This window comes from Vipera ursinii (genome assembly GCF_947247035.1).
Source record: "Vipera ursinii genome assembly, chromosome: 5".
Taxonomy (NCBI): domain Eukaryota; kingdom Metazoa; phylum Chordata; class Lepidosauria; order Squamata; family Viperidae; genus Vipera; species Vipera ursinii.
Genome location: NC_139518.1, coordinates 97,443,783 through 97,459,065, shown reverse-complemented (window position 1 = coordinate 97,459,065; position 15,283 = coordinate 97,443,783). Strand labels below are relative to the sequence as shown.

The window sequence follows — 15,283 nt, the reverse complement described above, 5'->3', positions numbered from 1 at the left end:
CCACTGAGCCACCGCGTCCCTTTTTTTCATTAAATTAGACACACCCAATTCCTTCAATCGTTCTTCGTATGTTTTAATTCCAGTTCTGGACAGCAGGTATGAAAGGAACGTGAACCCAAACTGCAGATGCAAGCTGACATGTTCTTCACCCCATCAGGACTATCCCTAAGCCACTTCTCTGCAGACTGATCAGCTTTAGAGTTATTTATTCTTCCCTATTGAATTTATGCCCCACTTTTCTGCTTAAAGACCGCTTACAAACAACTGAAAAGCACAGGCTCTGAAACTAAGCAGGGAAATCGATGCCGTTAAAAATCAAAGCCCCCCCCCAATTAACTTCAGTCTCATTAAAACCCAATGAATTTGAAAGGGGAGCAGTCTCGAATCGGTCCTGCCTCTCTTGTTGATATTGCCAGTTCCCCCAGTTCTCCCCACCTTCTCCTCATCCTGGCTCCTTTTTTTTCCTGCTAAGAGAGGACACTGGTTTTAAAATTAAATATTTGCAACCTGATCATCTATGGAAATAGCAGTCTGGTTTGGTTTATTTATTTATTTATTTATTACATTTATATCCCGCCCTTCTCCGAAGACTCAGGGCGGCTTACAAGCTTAGCAGTAGCCTTCATTCTATGTATATGCCTGCTTGTTAGGGCTTTCACACACACACACCCCAAGCGGCATTATTACAAAGTCAGCTTAATTGCCCCCAACAATCTGGGTCCTCATTTTACCTACCTCGGAAGGTTGGAAGGCTGAGTCAACCTTGAGCCTGGTGGGACTCGAACCTGCACTAATTGCAGGCAGCTGGTGTTACTTAAGGAGGCATCATCCCACTGCTCCACCAAGGCTCTTATTGCGATCAGGTTGACCTGTTTGGGATTGCCAGGATCCAGTTTATAGGAGAAACAGAGGTTTTTCTTGCCCGCCACTGGGCAAGGCTTGCGGGGGAAATCGAGCAATCTGAGAAGTTCTCCTGACTTTCTCTGTAGATCGGAGTGTGACCTTAAAAACCACTTTCAGGTATTTTGTGTGTGTGTGTGTGTGTGTGTGTGTGGTTGAGCCGAGTCCAGCATTGCTGGTTTTCCCTATTCCTTCAAAATTAACATTTACCAAGGCAACGGGGAGCCCACTCAGCAAGAAGCTGGCTTGGTTGGCAGACTGCAGCTCATCAGAAGTATTTGTGCCTGTCACCTAATGCCATGAATCACCTAGCAACAAGCTTATTAGACACCTTTGGCAAATCCTACAAAAGATGTAAAGCCTCCCCCCTACACACAGAGAGAGAGAGAGACACACACAACCCGCTATTGGAAGAAGGCCATTTTTACCATTTGCAGAATATCACTGTTTGATTTAAAACCACCGCCTGCCTGCCTGCCTGCCTGCCTTCCTTCCTCCCTCCCTCCCTCCCTCCCTCCCTCCCCATTTCTTTCTTTTTTTCTTTCTTTCTTTCTTTCTTTCTTTCTTTCTTTCTTTCTTTCTTTCTTTCTTTCTTTCTTTCTTTCTTTCTTTCCTTTTCTTTCTCTCTCCTCCCTCCCTCCTTTCTTTCTTTCTCTTTCTTTCTTTCTTTTCCTTTCTTCCTTCCCTCCCTTCCTCCCTTTTCTTTCTTTCTGTCCTTCCTTCTGACACTCCTTTCTTTCTTTCTTTCTTTCTTTCTTTCTTTCTTTCTTTCTTTCTTTCTTTCTTTCTTTCTGTCTTTTCCTTCCTTCTTTCCTTCATTTCTTTCTTTATTTCTTTTTCTTTCTTTCTTCTCTCCTCCCTCCATCCCTCCCTCCTTCTTTCTTTCCTTCCTTCCTTCCTTCCTTCCTTCCTTCCTTCCTTCCTTCCTTCCTTCCTTCCTTCCTTTTTCTTTCTCTCCCCTCCCTCCTTCCTTTTTTCTTTCTCTTTGTTTCTTTGTTTCTTTTCCTTTCTTCTGTCCCTCCCTCCCTTTTCTTTCTTTCTGTCCTTCCTTCCGACCCTCTTTTCTTTCTTTCTTTCTTTCTTTCTTTCTTTCTTTCTTTCTTTCTTTCTTTCTTTCTTTCCTTTTTCTTTCTCTCTCCTCCCTCCCTCCTTTCTTTCTTTCTCTTTCTTTCTTTCTTTCTTTCTTTCTTTCTTTCTTTCTTTCTTTCTTTCTTTCCTTTTTCTTTCTCTCTCCTCCCTCCCTCCTTTCTTTCTTTCTCTTTCTTTCTCTTTCTTTCTTTCTTTTCCTTTCTTCCTTCCCTCCCTTCCTCCCTTTTCTTTCTTTCTGTCCTTCCTTCTGACACTCCTTTCTTTCTTTCTTTCTTTCTTTTTTTTCTTTCTTTCTTTCTTTCTTTCTTTCTTTCTTTCTTTCTTTCTTTCTTTCTTTCTGTCTTTTCCTTCCTTCTTTCCTTCATTTCTTTCTTTATTTCTTTTTCTTTCTTTCTTCTCTCCTCCCTCCATCCCTCCCTCCTTCTTTCTTTCCTTCCTTCCTTCCTTCCTTCCTTCCTTCCTTCCTTCCTTCCTTCCTTTTTCTTTCTCTCCCCTCCCTCCTTCCTTTTTTCTTTCTCTTTGTTTCTTTGTTTCTTTTCCTTTCTTCTGTCCCTCCCTCCCTTTTCTTTCTTTCTGTCCTTCCTTCCGACCCTCTTTTCTTTCTTTCTTTCTTTCTTTCTTTCTTTCTTTCTTTCTTTCTTTCTTTCTTTCCCTTTCCTCCCTCCCTCCCTCCCTCCCTTCCTTCCTTCCTTCCTTCCTTCCTTCCTTCCTTCCTTCCTTCCTTCCTTCCTTCTTCAGAGACTGGGTGAGTAGTGGTCAAACAGACAGTTCATCTTCAAAAATCACTGGTCCATGGGAAAGATTCCTCTGCCAAAACTCCAGGGTGGTGGTGTCAGTGTTCAGCCTCAACACTTGGTTAGACTTTTTCTGCTATCGTCTGTCTCTTCTCTTTTCCCTTAGCCCGCAAATGAAGAAATGTTAGCCCTCCTCCCAACTTGGATGTGTATTCAAGTCTCAGTATCCCTGTAGGTCAGCTATTCTTGAACATATTGAAATAGACAATTCCACAGAGAAGGTGGTCCTGATGACAGCTATCCATCAAGGTGCTCACGAATGATTCACCCAGTGTCACAGCCAGAAGAGCCCCTATCACATATAAAAACGTCTACGACAAGAAAGAGTCCATCACAACAACGGTGCACAAATGTCAGTCATCTGTAGGAATAAATAGATCAATAGACTGTACGTTGGACTGGATTAAACAAGACTTCAGTCCGATCACCTTGTTCAGATTGTCCTGTGTAGTATCGGCTTGCTAGCAGAAGGCTGGGAAGTGGGTTTCTACGCCTCCAGCAGAAAAGTAGGGTTGAGTCAGAATAGAAGGGACCTTAGAGGTCTTCTAGTCCAATCCCCCTGCTCAAGCAGAAGACCCTATCCCATTTCAGACAAATGGCTCTTCAAAGCCTTCAGTGATGGAGCATTCACAGCTTGTAAAGGCAAGTCATTCCATGGTTACTTGTTCTCACCGTTAGGAATTTTTTTCCTTAATTCCAGGTTTCTTCCCTCCTTGGTTAATTCCCATCCATTGTTTCTTGTCCTGCCCTCTGGTGCTTTGGAAAATACGTTGACCCCCTCCTCCCTGTGGCAGTCTTTCAAATATTGGAACACTGCTATCATCTCACCCCTAGTCCTTCTTTTCTCTCGACTAGCCAAATCCAATTCCTGCAACCGTTCTTCATATGTTTTAGTCTCCAAGCCTTTAATCATCTTAGTCGCTCTTCTTTGCACTTTTCCCAAAGTCTCAACATCTTTTTGTGTAATGTGGTGACCAAAACTGGATGCAATATTCCAGGTGTGGTCTTACTAAGATTCTATGAAGTTGTACTAATACTTCATGTTATTTTGATTCTATGCCTCTGTTTATACAACCAAGGAGTATATTAGCTTTTTTGCACTGCTGCTTCATATTTAAGTGATCATCCATTAGGAATAGAATAGAATAGAATAGAATAGAATAGAATAGAATAGAATAGAATAGAATAGAATAGAATAGAATAGAATAGAATAGAATAGAATAGAATAGAATAGAATAGAATAAGAAATAATAGAATAGAATAGAATAGAATAGAATAGAATAGAATAGAATAGAATAGAATAGAATAGAATAGAATAGAATAGAATAGAATAGAATAGAATAGGGAATGAGAAGAGAAGAGAAGAGAAGAGAAGAGAAGAGAAGAGAAGAGAAGAGAAGAGAAGAGAAGAGAAGAGAAGAGAAGAGAAGAGAAGAGACCTTTGAGGTCATCTAGTCCAACCCTCTCCTCAGGCAGGAAACCCTATACTATTCCAGACAAATGATTGTCCAGTCTCTTCTTTAAAAACTTCCAGTGTTGGAGCATTCACAACTTCTGGAGGGAAGCTGTTCCAAATTGGTCCCAGACCTGAGCAAATGAGTAACAGCCTCGCCACAGCCCTACACTTGAAATTTGTACATTTCCTAGCCTTGAGATGTCAAATTGCTGGTTGAATAAGTGAGTTTTCTCCTCTTTTTTTTGGAAGCTTCTGACTAATTAATCATGGCTACAAAGTGCTGTTGCAACCAGCTTGTTATAACATTTGATTAATAGCCATTGCTGATTTGGGAATTGTGGTTGAGGGAGCAAGTTCACATCTGGCACGGCCTGACAGTTACTTACGCTTTCATTTTTTACTTTAGTTGTAGTGTTGGCTCCTGATTCTTCTGCTTCAGGTCAGTAAGACTGAGAGTGAAGTTGCTTTTTTATAACCCCAGAAGTAGACAAGGTCTGATTGTTAGGTAGACTGAAATGGATGGAAACTCATCAAGGAGAGAAGCAACCTAGAACTAAAGAAAAATTTCCTGACTGTTAGAACAATTAACCAGAGGATCAACTTGCCTCCAGAAGTTGTAGCTACTCCAACACTGGAGGTTTTTAAGAAGAGACTGGACAGCCATTTGTCTGAAATGGTATAGAGCTTCCTATCTGAGCAGGGGGTTGGACTAGAAGACCTCCAAGGTCCCTTTCAACTCTGAAATGGTTGCCCCATTTGGCTGGAGGTGGGACAGAGGATCTGATGGCAAGGAGCATAAGCTATGGCTGCCATCTGACCTCTATGTTCTCCCACTCTCCTTAATTGTTTGGAGGACCCATATATTCTTCTTAAGAATGAAGCAAGTCTCCCTTGCTAGTTCCAGCAGGAACTGGCAATATCAAGCACAGGAAATCAGGAGTCCAGGCAGCTCAAATGTTTGAACTACTAATAGTCAAAATGATTAGGCAATAGAACTCAAGGTAGGCTGGACTTAAATCTCTTGTGGGTGCAAAAGAACTCAAGACTGATGATGTGTTTGACACCTCCCTCATAAACATCCTGGTCATCTCCCATCAACATCTTTTTTTTTTGTAGTATGGGGACCAAAATTGGATGCAGTATTCCAGGTGTGGCCTCACTAGGGTTTTATAAAGCGGTACTAATACTCTGCGTGATCTTGATTCTATGCCACTGTTTATACAACCCAGGATTGTATTAGCTTTTTTGGCTGCTTTTACACACGGCTGGCTCGTGTTTAAGTGATGGTCCACTAGGACTCCAAGGTCCCTCTCCCAGTTGCTGTTTTGGAGCCAGGTCTTGCCCAATCTGTACTTGTACCTTTGATTTTTCTTGCCTGGATGTAAGACTTTGCTTTTCTTCACACTGAAACTCATTTTGTTGGATAGGGCCCATTGTTCAAGTTTGTCAAGATCTTTTTGGATCCTGAGCTTGTCTTCTGGGGTGTTGGCACATATATTTGCCTTCTTTCATGGGAATCGCGTTGGCGATGGTAATCAGCAAACTCATGGTTGCATATTAACCTCATAGTTTCTGCACCGCCATGAATCCACATTCTCATTAGATACTTGAAGGCATTAGTCTTTCGTGATCAGCCATACCATGAATACAATGGGCTTCTGAGCCACATCAGTGGCGCACCACTAGCAGGACTATCCAGGGAGGGATGAGTCACCACTGTGAGATATTTTGTATTAAGATAAGAGGAAACCCATTTTACTTTGCTGCTGTTTGTGTGGTTAACATGTAACACGCAATGTATATGTTTCTAACATATAAGGATGGTGAAGTGGTTGCACCAGACCATTATTTAGAAGTCAGGAACCTCCTCATATTGCAAAGCTGCTTCAGAGGTGTGCTTTGTAGGAATCACCTCTCCTCCTCCTCTTCCTCCTCTTCCTCCTCCTCCTCCTCCTCCTCCTCCTCCTCCTCTTCCTCCTCTTCCTCCTCCTCTGTGTAGTTCAAGGGCACAGCATAGACCTTCTGCCGGTCATTAAAATGTAAAGCAGCACACATATAAATGATTTAGATTAACATAAATAGTTAATCCATTTATTGATAACACTGCACTTGTTAAATGGGAATTTATATATTGGCAAGGATTTAAGCTTCAGGCTGAAAATAAATACTGCATTTGTTCTTGTTTTTTATTTTCCAGTTTAACTTCCCCCGCAATGCTTTCCTGTCTCTTTCTCCCCCTCTTTTCCATTAAATTATACGTGGAAGGACTTTTATCACGGCATGAAAAATACTCAACTCCTGATTCACAGTCTCGAAAGACCTTTTCTCTGAGAAGTTATTGGGTGTAATTCTTAAGAAGTGTGTGATCTGCAAGGAGTCATGCTCAGTTGATTCTTAGGATGATCAAAGATCACAGCATGTCTGGCTCTGAGCACAAAACCCCCAAGGGGGGGGGGGATGCCAGACCAAAATGGCAAAATCACCCAGTTCACAAATTCAACAACGTTTAGATCAGACCAGGAGTGAACAGTTGTTTTTTTCACATTTCTCCACTAGGTTCCTCTAGGATGATCCCAGAAAAGAGATGGGAAGTCCTCTCTTGCTATCGTTATCTGATAGCTACTGGCCACAACCCAAACATAGCACAATTGTCAATGCTGCTAACTTCGGATGTTTTTGCTTTGACAACAGATGAAGTTGCAACCATTTTCTTCTTATGTTTTGCTCTTAGAGTTAGAGTTAGTGATAGATGATGTTGGGGGGAAGGAATGTGCATGAGAGTTTAGCTAGACATAACAATACTGTAACTAGTGTGAGAACTAAGGTTATTGAAATAAGAGATGATAAAGAATTGGTGGGCTGGAAAGCTCGAGGGAAGCCTGCATTTCAAACTAATTGAAGAATGTGATTCATGACTGTTAATTAGAGGAAGGAATTGTGCTTTGATACTATGTGCTGAGGGGAGGGGAACTCAGTTTTTGGCTATGTTAGTGCCAATGCTATGCTACTCAAATAAAGATTATTTAAGGTAAACAATGGCTCAAAGTTCTTTGAAGAGCTTCATCTGTCGGAAGCATGACAACAAGATCTTCACAATGATTAAGAGGAGGATAGCCTAAGTTCATGATAAGTGACAGTACTATACTGCATTTCTAAGGCCACATTTGGAATGCTGTGTCCAGTTCTGGTTACCACTCAAAGGTGCTTTTTTAGGAGGCAACCAGACTTTTTTTGTTTGAAGATGTTTCATTTCTCATCTAAGAAGCTTCTTCAGCTCTGACTGGATGGTGGGGAATGGAAGGATTTATACTCCTTCTAGACAGCTGGTCATTTGCATTCTTTTAGAGAGTGTTCAACAGGGAAGGGACCCAGGGCAAAAAACATCCTGCAGCCAAGAAGGCTCTACACCCATTTGCACTACTCGGGTGACCCTGAGGACACAGGCAAACCTCCAAGTGGCCTCAAAGATACAGGGAAAGGAAAGGGTATAAAAGAAGGGGAAAATGAAAGAAAAAGCATTGACTTCCAACTCTCTTTGGGGCAGTAGGATAAGATAATAACATCAACCCTCAACTTTTTTTTTTTACATAATAGCACAAACTAGCCATTTTGATAACAACAAATCTATCGCACCGGTAAAACCCAAAATCAAAGTTTCATTCCCCCACACACACAAACGCACACACCCCTCAAGCACAAAGTCCAGAAGCAGTTTCCAAGTGGAAACGAAACCTCTCCAATTCTATGAAATTCGTGATAGTGAATCCAGGAACTTGTCTTCATTTTCGACATTATCTCTCAATTTAAAAAAAAATGTGGTTTATCAGTTCTGGCACATGCTGCTTGGCTCTTGCCCTTCTTGTTCCTCTAATGCAGGGGTCCCTGACCCCCGGTCTGTGGACCGGCACTGGTCCATGCCATGCCAGAAACCAGGTCGCACAAACAAGCGAAGCCCCATCCACGGAACGCAGACCGCATGCAAAACCATACCCCCCCCCTCCGGTCCACAGAAAAACCTCTGTTCACGGAACTGGTCCCTGGTGCCCAAAATTTCGAGGGCCACTTACTTACTTACTGCAGTTTGCAAGAAAAGTGACTTCTGCTGAGTAGCCTTCCCTTATTCGGCATTTGGAGAATTGTGGTCTCCCTCGCTTTCGTTCTTCCTATCTCCCTCCCTTCCCCCATAATTAAGTTTTGAATAAGCCCAGGGAGCCTAAAGAGAAAACAAATTCATTTTTCAATAACCTTTAAGTAAAAGAGTTTCCCAATCGTGCTTGACAGCTAACAGTTGAGTAAGTAGAGCAATTGGCTGTTGCCAGAGATGCCCATCAAATGAATGACTCATCAGGAATGAAATATTGATTAATTCCTTTTTCTGTACTGTAGTCTTTCAGCACTTAATGATCACGTAGATTTGTCAAGGAGGGGGCAACATGAAGCGAAGGATCTTTGGGCAGCGACTGTAAAAGGGAGACTGTGCTAATCCTCCTGGTAAATTATTAATAGAAGGAACCAGGGTTACACAACGGGACTAAAATTGCGTAGAATTGTAAATAAAACTATATGGAAGAAGATGGCATTTCCAACCTAGGAGTTGTTTTATTCACCTTGGAAGTTGGAGGAGGAGGAGGGGAAGGAGGAGGAGGAGGAAGAGGAGGAGGAGGAAGAGGAGGAGAAGGTCATCCTTGGTGCTCCCTGACCTTGGTTGTTTTCTTGCATATGTTTCATTACCCAAACTATGTAACATCATTAGTACTAGAAGAGAGTGGGGGTTATGGAGAGGAGGAGGAGGAGGAGGAGGAGGAGGAGGAGGAGGAGGAGGAGGAAGTGGTTGTCATCCTTGGTGCTGTCTGAGTTTGCTTGTTTTCTTGCAGACATTTCATGCCCCAAATTTGGTAGCATAATCATTGCTGAGCACTGATGATGTAACATAGCTTGGGTAATGAAACATTTGCAAGAAAACAAGCAAACTCAGAAAGCATCAAGGACCCCCCCCCCATCTCAAAATGTTGAGCAGGATCCAATCTAGGTTGATCACTGGGATCAAAATGTTGAGTAGGATCCAATCTGGGTTGGACACTCCTGGAGCCCATCCTCAGAGAACTCTCTAGCTAGAGCAGACATGTCAAACACAAGGCCCGGGGGCCAGATCCGGCCCGCGAAGTGGTTTCATGTGGCCCGCGAAGCCATCCTGGAAACAGTGAGGGAACGGCCCCCACTGCCTTGGCCCTGGCCCAGAGACCCTCCTCCTGCCAGAGACCCTCAGATCTGTCCCACTCCTGCCCAGGCCCCCATAGGCACCCTTGATGCCAACGATGTAGAGCTGGCCACGCCCACCCAGTAGGCCATACGCACTCTAGCCATGCCCACACAGTAGGCCACGCCCACCCAGGCCACACCCACCCGGCCCCCTGAGGGCAACCGCAATGCTGATGCGGCCCTCAATGAAATTGAGTTTGACACCCCTGAGCTAGAGGGTATTTCCTTGACGAAGATGGGCTCCAGCACAAGTCCAAAAGCTTGGAAGATTAACCCTCTTATCCCAGTGACTGACCCAGATTGGATCCTTCAACATTTTGCTTTGATACATATATTCGCCTTTATTCCTAAGTTAAGCAAGGTTGAATCTCAGCACTTGGCTGACACCTTTCCTGCTTTTATAGAATATAGAATATAAAATATTCTTTATTGGTCAAGGGTGATTGGATGCACAAGGAATTTGTCTCTGGAGCAGAAACTCTCAGGGTACATACAAACAACAAAGTGATCAATCATGAATAAATCCTTCTCCTTCTCCTCCTCCTCCTCCTCCTCCTCCTCCTCCTCCTTCTTCTTCTTCTTCTTCTTCTTCTTCTTCTTCTTCTTCTTCTCCTTCTTCTCCCTCTTCCTCCTCCTCCTCTTCTTCCTCCTCCTCCTCCTCCTCCTCCTCCTCCTCCCTCCTCCTCCTCCTCCTCCTCCTCCTCCTCCTCCTCCTCCTTCTTCTTCTTCTTCTTCTTCTTCTTCTTCTTCTTCTTCTTCTTCTTCTTCTTCTTCTTCTTCTTCTTCTCCTTCTTCTCCTTCTCCTTCTCCCTCTTCCTCCTCCTCCTCACCCTTCCCCTTCTTGTCAGCCACTTCCTCCTCCTCCTCCTCCTCCTTCTCCTTCTTCTTCTGATGTTGCTTTGCCTGTACACAGAGAACTTCTGCACCAGAGACCAAATTCCTTGTGTGTCTAATCACACTTAACCAAATAAAGCTATTGTGTTGTGTTCTGTTCTGTTCAAATTCTGTTTGTGGCCTTGCCAATGTTGGTTGAATGTAACACAGTAGGGTTGATCTTATTTACATTTACATGAAGGATTCTTCATCCTTCTAACAAAGTAATTAGCCTATCAAGACCAAAAGCAGATTGGAGAACTTGCACTACCACAAATTTCCTTACAAAAGGAAATTCTGTAAGTGCATTTCTCACTTCTGCAAGTATTCCCTTTTGTGCATGATTATTGGGATTTTTCCAAATATTATACAGTTCTTTGGTGATAGGCATTTGGGGTGATGGAGAATAATTAGCAAATGGGAGTGAAAGGCAAGCGGGCAAACAGCTTGGGGCGATGTTCTCCTGCCTCAAGATTAGCCAGGTTAGCAGAAAGATTATTGGCTTAGCCCTGTCTATTTCATTACTGACAAGGCTGCCTTTTGCTTTCCAACAAGCTTGTTTACCATAATTGGATTGGCAAGTGACTCTTGTACACTTTTGATTGAAATGGGACTGCCTACTTCTCTACCCTTTTTACCTAGGCTAATTACTTTGTTAGAAGGATGAAGAATCCCGTTGGTAGCTTCTCCATATTTTCTGACAAAAAGAGTAGACTAATATTGGCTTAATGGTTGAATCCTGCCCTTTGGGACTTCCGGTGTGTTCCTTGACACAGTTCCGAACAGCAAATGCCTCCTAACTCCCACGCAAGTCAGGAAGGATCCCTGCTTTTTCCCCACCTCCATGCTTTCTCTTCTATTGCCAGCCAAAATACCTGGATGTGTCCTCTTTTAGAGAGTCGTTGATGCCACTTGGAGGTTTATCTGTGTCCTCAGGGTCACCTGAGTGGTGCAAATGGATGGTGGAGCCTTCTTGGAACTGCGGAAAGGACTGTGTGGTAGACTGGAGATAGATGGTGTCATATCTCTCCTCTTTTGAGAGAGGGCTGTTCAGCTTTGACAATTTTGACCCCTCTTTCAAACCAGTGGTCCTCTCTGTCCAAAATGTGGACCTTTGGGACAGGGAAGGATCCAATATCATCTATCTCCAGTCTACAATAAGCTTAATTTCCTGATCTTTCAAAGCCCTGTCCAGGATTCTGATTCATGTGGTTCACAAATATTCCATCTCTACACAATTCCTTTTAGGTGGCTGCATCTTTTCATGCACACAACAGCTGAGCAATCGGCAAAATACATTGGAACTAGCTGGTGTGACCCGTCCTTTGAAGACATTGTCGGACCTGTCAAATTGTGCAGTTTGCTTATTCTTTGTCATACTGTACTGTACCAGCCTGCTACCGGCCCTGCAGCAAAAGCAGGGACAACCCCTTTACAAACGGCAAGAGGCTGGAATGAAGCCTGCCAAGTTTATGAACATAAAACAGAGCAAAACAAGACACCAACCATGAAACAGGAGCTATGAAACAGGAACTATTCAAGCGGTTGCCTTCAGCAAACCAGCCCTCCCCCACATTCCCCTTATATACAGTTCAGGGCGTGGCTTCTCTCTGCCTCCTTCCAAGGTGCCCCATTGCCTTCCTCTGTTTACTCCTGATTGACTGCCTCCTGCGTAGGGCGTCCTTGAACAGGGCCAGCTGTGGGTCATCTTCATCCACGCTGTCAGGCTCACACAGCTGGGTCTCCATCGTGACCAGGTGGGAGGAGCCTGGCTGAGGGCTCTGCGGAGCCTCAAGACCATCATCAGCAAGCTCTTCAACACCCCCCTCCTCCTCCTCTGAGTCGTCCGACCCAACTGCCGAACCCACATCCTGACCCTGAATCACAACACATACGTCACATTTTGTCTTTTAGAAATATAAAATTTTCTGCTTGCCTCCTCTTCAAAGCCATTTGTTGTCCTCTAGATAAGTTTCAACAACTAATAGAGTGCTGGGCTAACCTATAGTATCTAATCCCTGTCTTACGGTCTTCTCTACTTCTCCAGTTAAAACATTATTTCGTAATGTGAAGTTAGATTGGATGATCTGACAGTGAATTAATTCAGTGGTGGCTTTTCTACCATCGCCGTGAAGAATTATTCTTTGAAAATAGACCAGAGAATGTTTTCAGCTAATAAATCGATCAACTGAATTGGCTTTGGCTGTTCCCACTCACTGGCTGAGGAACCGTTTATTCTGCAGCCAAGAATACTGTTGAATATTGTTACAATCTGCTCACATAAGGATCACAAAGGGACCACTTTAAATATGATGAACAGCTTGCAAACAACACACACACACACACACACACACACACGGCAAGACGAAATCTGACGCAGGTGATCAGTTTAACAAATCAATCTGATCCGATTCAACAGCTTGGATGGAGTTGGGAAAATTGATTTGATTTGGCTGTCCCACGGGAAGAGCTGAATTATTTCAATTGGACTGAGTTTTCTGCACGTGTTCAGAAAAGGCTTGTTCCCATGCATTCACAGGGGAAAAAAAAAGAGGTGTCCAAATTCAGTTTTCAGGAATTTCAGTTGCATCTGAATTGACAACTTATATCAGCTGTCTGCTCTGGAGAATAGATTTGATTTGGGATTTTGATCAGCACGTATTTCATCTGAATATTTGCAGAACTGTACTCACAATGTCTATTCCTTTCCCCCAGCCTTACTTCTGTCAGAGGGTGTCCCCTCTTCCTGATTTATTACAACTCTATGGTTATAGAGATGAACAACTGAGATGAACAACTCTATGGTTATAATACACTAGAATCCCATCATCTTTTCTCTTTGTCTTGATGGTTATTCAGTTCCTATGTGACACCAAACCACTCCAGCTTTATCTGCTGCATGGGCTCTGCATTTGGAAAATCTAAAAATAATTTTAGCATTAATTTTATATGTGAGCTTTTTAATACCCTTTTTTAAGCACTTTGAATGTGTACTTTGATAGAAAGGCACAGCGTCAATCCAATAAATAAAGGCTGCCATCTCAGATCCATTCTGGAACACTGCAACCAGTTTTGGTCACCATGATACAAAAACAATGTTGAGATGTTAGAAAAGGTATGGAGAAGATCACTAGTGGACCAAAGCTAAAACATATGATAAACAGCTTCAGGAACTGGGTATGCCCAGTCTAATGAAGAGAAAGACTAGGGGGTGAAATGATAGCAATCTTCCAATGTTTCAGGGGCCATCACAGAAAAGATGGGGTCGACGTCCAAAGCTCTTGAGGGCAGGACAAGAAGTCATGGGTGGAAGATCATGAAAGAGAGAGCCAACTTAGAATTAAGTTTCTTGACAGTGAAAACAATCAGTGGAATGGCTTGGCTCCAGAAGTTATGAAGGCTCCATCACTGAAGTTTTTAAAAAGGGATTGGACATGAAGGGGTTGGACGAGAAGACCTCTAAGGTCCCTTCCAACTCTGCTATTTTGCTATTCCGTTAAAGTTTAACTTATGGTGAACCTGCCTCTTGCCGATTCCACCGTTGGGTTCTTGGAAGTTATACGTATAAAAAAAAAGTTTGCTGTTCTCTTCTTCCAGGGGATTATTAATCTTTGCAGACCAACCAACAATCTTGAAGCTTCCAAGTGGTCCCTCGTGCAAAACCCAACCGGGGACAACCCTGCTTAGCTTCCAAGATCACACCACCTGCTACTAGCAGGATAGAGTGCTAAGCTTGTAAGCCGCCCTGAGTCTTCGGAGAAAGGCGGGATATATATGGAATTAAAATAAATAAATAAATAAATAAAATAGACAAATACAGAAATTCTTCCTCTCTAGTGAGGTGTCTCAGTTATCTAGTTATCAGTGCTAAATCGGGGTGGAGTCCCCAAATTTCCAAACTGGGAGGCTGCTGCCTCTGTTCAGCATCAGGGTATTCAAGCTAAAACAGCGGCCTTTCAAATATGGCGGAAGGCAGAACTCCTCTATCCCAGGGAAAATACACACAGTGCTCTATTTGATCCTCCAGCTGGAAGGACTGTGAAACAGACATCATCAAGAAGGAACATTCTGCATCTTGATTTCAGTTCACAGAAAGTGGAAGAGATTCCCCCAGTCTTCTTTCAGGCTTTTTAGATTGATGACCCAAGGCATTAATTGACATCCAACAGCTAGGAGCTGAAAATAGAATGTCTCCTTGGGCTGTGTCATTGGGGTAGATAAATGAACGGCAAAATGGAGTAGAAGCTTTCCTTTGCCATCCCAGAATAGAACGAGGCCGATGGAGTGATTTAAATCTCATTGCTATGCATACTAGATTGTTTCTTCTTCTTCTTCTTCTTCTTCTTCTTCTTCTTCTTCTTCTTCTTCTTCTTCTTCTTCTTCTTCTTCTTCTTCTTCTTCTTCTTTTTCTCCTCCTCCTCCTCCTCCTCCTCCTCTTCTTCTCCTTCTCCTCCTCCTCCTCCTCCTCCTTCCCCTAGTCCAACCCACTGCTCAAGCAGGAGACCCTATGCTATTCTGAACTGTCCACTCTCTTCTTGAAAGCCTCCAGTGATGGAGCACCCACAACCTCGGAAGGCAACCCATTCCACCAGTTAATTGCTCTCACAGTTAAGAAATTTCTCATTAGTTCTAGTTTGGTTCTCTCCTCAAAGTGCTTCCATCCATTGCTTCTTGTTCTGCCTTTGGGTACTTTGAAAAATAATTGACCCCCTCTGATTGGTGACAGCCATTCAAATATTGGAAGACTGCTATCGTCACTCCTAGTTCTTCTCTTCATTAGACCAGACATATCCAATTCAGGGACGCGGTGGCTCAGTGGGTTAGGACGCTGAGCCTGTCGATCAGAAAATCCACAGTTTGGCGGGTCAAATCCCGAGTGCTGCGTAGCAGAGTGAGCGCCTGTTACTCGTCC

At 43.3% G+C, this 15,283-nt stretch overlaps 1 long non-coding RNA gene across 1 annotated transcript; it reads right to left on the bottom strand.

The window, feature by feature from the left end:
• Positions 1-1,540: 1,540 nt before the first annotated feature.
• On the bottom strand, positions 1,541-2,697 carry LOC310641720. The gene is made up of 2 exons (XR_014492768.1): positions 2,580-2,697; positions 1,541-1,992 (listed from the first exon to the last, which is right to left on the bottom strand). It is a non-coding gene; the product is annotated as an uncharacterized lncRNA (long non-coding RNA).
• Between the last annotated feature and the right edge of the window lie 12,586 nt (positions 2,698-15,283).